This window comes from Hibiscus syriacus, unplaced genomic scaffold, assembly GCF_006381635.1.
Source record: "Hibiscus syriacus cultivar Baekdansim isolate YM2019G1 unplaced genomic scaffold, ASM638163v2 tig00112738_pilon, whole genome shotgun sequence".
Lineage (NCBI taxonomy): Eukaryota > Viridiplantae > Streptophyta > Magnoliopsida > Malvales > Malvaceae > Hibiscus > Hibiscus syriacus.
The window spans coordinates 5369814-5375813 of NW_024063392.1; positions in this window are offsets into that span (position 1 = coordinate 5369814).

The following is a 6000-nucleotide window of genomic DNA, read 5'->3' on the forward strand; positions in this document are numbered from 1 at the left end:
GATGATATGAGAATTGTTGAGTTAATCGATTGACGGAATCAGCCAAGAGGGGGGTGAATTGGCAATTAAAAATTTTGTGGAAGCTTTTGCAGAAAATTGAAAGAAATTGCACAGCGATTTAAAGTGGTTCGACTTTATCAACCAAAGTCTACGTCCACTACCTTAACTATCCACACTAAGGATTTTCCCCAATTCTTTCTTTTGAGGTCAAAGAGATAACCTTACAACTCCCTCAAGAATATACCCCAATTCTTGAGAACACTCTTTTCTCAAAGAGAAGATTACAAATTTGCAAACTTACAAGAAAAACCTCACAAGGCAAATATGTTTGCACAATTCTAGAACAAAGAAAGAACACTCAAGAATAAATACGATTGAGCACAATAAGTGTTCTTGAAAGAAAAATGAATATTGAATGAAAAATAGGCTTGAAATGCTCAAACTTGAGGTTTGATGCTTTCTCTTTGATTCTCTCTTGATTCTAGTTGCTTGATGTTTCTTGTTGTTGATCAATGGCTTCTAAGCTTGTTTAAATACACCTTGAATCACTTTTGAACGTTGGGGATGATTAGTGGAGTCAATAGAGCCGTTTAAGTGTGAAAACAATTAATTAAAACAGTTGGGAGCGTCAGTGCATCGATGCATACCCATGGTGCATCGGTGCATCAGTGTAAAATTTAAATATTTTGACCGTTGGACCCTTAGTGCATCGGTGCACTAAGAGTGCATCGATGCATCAAGTGCATTCGATGATTTAAAATAGCCAGAGTGCATCGATGCATCAAATGCATTAGATGTTTTCATAAAATCCTCAGTGCATCGGTGCATGGTATGTGCATCGATGCAGGAAATGCATTCGATGTTCAATTTAATTCATGGTGCATCGATGCATGGATTGGTGCATCGGTGCATCACTCTGAAAAATTGATTTTAGGCTTGATTTTGGTTCAAAATACTTTGTGAAAATTGTTTCAAAAATATATTAAGTATAAAACACAATTTTACACATTTAGTAAGGTTTGAAATTGATCTTAAAAGACTTGGAGTAATAATTTGATATTCGAGTAATTAAATCGAATATACTTTTAGAAAATCATTTGTAAAATCTTAAAATTCATTTAACTTAATTTTTTATATCGAAACATCAAAATATTTTCAACAATCTCCCCTTTTTTGATAAAACAAAACTCTTGAGTAATTTTAAGATTTTCTTTGAAAATAAGTTTTTGAAATCAATTGAAAAATTACTCCAAATTACTCCCCCCTTACTATAACACTTCTCCCCTTTAAAAACTTTTAACACTTAACACTTCTCCCCCTTTTTGTTAAATCAAAAAGACTGAAAAATCGATTTAAACAAGGTTTCAAAAAACATAGCCAATTGATTAAATATCTATAACTTAAGCTGCTAAAATCACAATCAAAAGAGAGATTAGCCATTAGTTTCATAATCAATATTCATAATAAAATGTGAAATGGTAAATTGGTCATATTTCAACTAAAAAATATATGATGCATATATTGTAACAAACCAAAATATATATGAAATAAAATATCAAACAGTCATCCAAAAATCAAAGAAAGACAATCCAAAATATTTTAACAATTCAAGTTCAACCCAAAAACAATCAAAGCAAGATAAGTATATGCATCCATTGAAGGATCGGGAAGAAGAGGAGGGTAACGAGCTCTCATCTCAAGCGAGAGTGCATCCAAACGATCATTCATATCTTGTTGTCGACCTCCCAAGGTAGAGAGCTGGGACTCAATGAATGTGAAGAACGAATCCATGGATGCATACTGTAAATCAAATGTCTCCAAAAACGAACGAAAGTACGGAGGCATTTGTTCTTCTTGTGGAGCTGGTTCCGGTGCAGGCTCGTCATCAGGTACATGATCATCGATGTCTTGCATAAGTTGTTGAAATTCAGGATCATCGTCATCAGCCGGAGCCGGAGGAGGAGGAGCACGAGAGGAGCTAGGAGCAACTTGTGAGGAACTAGCTCCCGAAGTTTGTTTTCCGGGTCTAAAAACCCATTGACCGGTTACCCCGTCTTGTTTCCAATCCGGTTTCTTCAAGGATGTGAGATTGATTTGATTTTGGAGTGGGATAGGATTGTCGAGAGAGACTTCTAGACCAAGTTTGATAAAGAGATTACTAAGAAGACATCCATAAATCAATGTTTCAACATGTTTTGAAGGAACAATGTTTACGATGTCCACTAGTTGACTGAAAATAATGTGGGGCAGATTTATTTTTAATACAATACATCCACCATAAATCCCTAGCACGAAGTGTGGAATACCTACCTCCGGATGGTTTAAACCACCAAGAGATCATCAAATGGAGAAAACGATCATGATGAGATCGTAGAGTACTAACACTGGAGTTTGGAACATAGGGATATTCCACATTTTCATTTTCATTTTCATTATATACACCACTATCATCTAACTCAAATCGCAAAGCTATAGTCTCGGGGTCAATATTAATATATTGGCCTAAAAGATAGAATCTAATGGCTATGGTTTCACATTGAGTTTCATTTTGAATACACACCGCATTGGAATAGAAAATACGGACCAATTGTTGATAGACAATAGGTTTAAGCTGAAATAATTTATCAAACTTCCAAGTTTTAAGAGTCGAAAGGTATTCGAAGTCAATTTCAACCATGGTTTGAAGCGAAGGAATACGTTCTTCGCAAATTCTATAAGTTTGGAAAAAATTTCTGTACCTAGAGTACAATTCATCTCTACGACGCTCAGGTATGTTAAAACAAGATCCTAATAGAGATGAAGGTAAGGATGAATGGGATTAGGAGGATGGTTTGAACGAGAATGACTTGACGAAGTCCTAGGGCGTTTGGGATTAGACATTGTTTAGGAATCGAAAACGGAATATAACCTGCAAATTGAAACACATGTATGTACAATAATCAATCCCAAAACTCAATTGAGTCCTCAATAATTCAAGGTTCTCTAAAACCGAATTCTAATGGGAAAAGTTTTGAAAATTATAAAATAATATTTGTAAAATCATAATATGTATAGTTTTCATGAAAACATCATAATTAAAAAAATAATAATTTCAGATTTTCGAAAAAAAATTTATTATTTCAAAAATTTACAAATTTATTTAAAATTTATGAGTTTTTGATGAAATTAGTTGTAAAAACCAGTTTGAAATCATCAAACTATCAATGCCCGATATAATGTTCATCCTAGAACTAATCAAAACTAGTCCTAAGATAAAAAATCAATAAAATAGGGTTTTTGAAATATTACCTTGAAAATTTCGGATTTGAGAGGAAATGATGTTGTTTTGCACGATTTGATGATAAATGTAGGATTGGGAGTTGAAAAACTCGAGGATTCCAACAATATTTTGTTTATTTTAAGCAAAAAGGAGATTTTAGAGAGAGAGAGGCGAATGACGTGAGTGTTTTAGAGTTAGGTTTTGAGAAGATGAAGAAAAATAGGGGTTTTAACTAAAAACCCGACGGATGCATCGATGCATATCCCCGTGCATCGATGCACATTCGAGGCATGCATCGGTGCATCATCATGATGAATCGATGCACATTCAAAGGGATGCATCGATGCACTGTTAAGTGTATCGATGCATGAAGTACAGAAATGTCAAAAATATGTTTTAAACACTTAAAATGCTAAATTATTTAGCTTTAGTGGTATTGGCAACTCATATATTGAAAATTATTCATGTTCAATCAATCAAATTAATCTTTAAACAATATTTGAATATAAAATTAATTTTCACCTAATAACATAAACTCCCCCTAACTAATAGCAAAGAATGCAATCAAAAATGACCATTATAAGCATTTTTCATTTATTCTTAAAAGTGCTAAAATTATTTTAAATACTAAGTGAAGATAGGTCAGTTAAACCTAATTCTCTCCTGAGTGTCCAAAATCTTTCCTTGTCTAAAGGTTTTGTAAAGATATCCGCTAATTGATGCAAAGTATCAACAAATTCTAGAACTACATCTTCCTTAGTGACATGGTCTCTAATGAAGTGATGTATTATTTCAATGTGCTTAGTTCTAGAGTGTTGGATGGGATTTTTAGTGAGACAAATAGCACTAGTATTGTCACACTTGATAGGAATGGTACCTACTTCATTTCCATAATCAAAATGTTGTTGTTTCATCCATAAAACTTGTGCACAACTACCGGCTGAAATGTATTCGGCTTCAGTGGTAGATAATGCAACACAATTTTGCTTCTTTGAAAACCAAGAAATCAACATATTTCCAAGGAATTGGCAAGTACCGGAGGTGCTTTTCCTATCTAATTTGCATCCTCCATAATCCGCATCAGAAAAGGCCTGCAAGCTAAAGCTAGAGTCTCTAGGATACCAAAGTCCTAAGCTAGGAGTGTCTTTAAGGTATCTAAAGATTCTGTTAACAGCTAGTAAATATGATTCCTTAGGGCATAATTGAAATCTAGCACATAAGCAAACACTAAACATAATATCCGGTCTACTTGCAGTTAGATAAAGCAAAGAACCAATCATTGACCTATATAATTTAACATCCACACATTTACCTCCTTCATCCAAGTCAAGCTTTGTAGAAGAGCTCATTGGAGTGTCATGAGGTTTCCCATTTTCCAGTCCAAACTTCTTGAGCATATCTTTGATGTACTTAGCTTGATTGATGAAGATGCCATCTTTTCTTTGCTTGATTTGGAGTCCCAAGAAAAATGAGAGCCCCCCCATCATGCTCATTTCGAATTCACTTTGCATTAGCTTAGAAAATTCTTGGCAAAGAACATCATTAGTAGAACCAAATATTATATCATCAACATAAATTTGAACTACTAATAAATCTTTACCTTTATGCTTTAAAAACAATGTAGTGTCAACATTCCCTTTTGAAAAACCTTTTTCAATTAAAAAATTTGACAATCTTTCATACCAAGGTCTAGGAGCTTGTTTTAAACCATAAAGTGCTTTTGTCAATTTAAGAACATGATCCGGAAATTTTAAATCTTTAAAACCTGGAGGTTGTTCCACATACACTTCTTCTTTTATAAAACCATTTAAAAATGCACTTTTAACATCCATTTGATATAGTTTAAATTCATGAAAACATGCAAATGCTAATAACATTCTAATTGCTTCCATCCTAGCTACGAGAGCGTATGTTTCATCATAGTCTATGCCCTCTTCTTGAGTATACCCTTGAGCAACAAGTCTAGCCTTGTTTCTCACTATATTACCACTCTCATCAAGCTTATTCCTAAATACCCATCTAGTACCTACAGTAGATTTATTACTAGGCCTTTCAACTAATGTCCATACTTTACTTCTCTCATATTGATTGAACTCTTCTTGCATAGCCATAATCCAATGTTCATCATTTAACGCTTCTTTAATATTCTTAGGCTCTATGCATGAAATAAATGCAACATAATTACAAATATTTCTAAGAAAAGATCGAGTTGTTACCCCTTTGGATGGATCACCTATAATCTCACCATCCTTGACATAGTTGTACTCTATTGGATAAGATACTTCCCTTTCTTCAATGGTTGGATTCTCAAGAGGATCATGAGTTTCCTCATCTTTCGTTTATTCCTTTGATGATGATTCTCCAACGTCGTATCTAACGTCATTTGTATTTATAATACCTACATCATCATTCACACAAGAATCCTTCCTCGGAAGGGGATTATCATCGAAAACAATATGTATAGACTCTTCTACAACTAAAGTTCTTTTATTAAATACTCGATAAGCTTTAGAATTTAAGGAATAACCCAGAAAAATTCCTTCATCACTTTTAGCATCAAATTTGCCAAGGTTTTCTTTACCGTTGTTCAAAACAAAACATTTACATCCAAAAGGATAAAAATAGCTAATGTTAGGATTTTTATTTTTGAAAATTTCATATGGAGTTTTCTTTAAAATTGGCCTAATCATTACTCGATTTATAACATAACAAGCGGTATTTGTGGCTTCCGCCCAAAAATA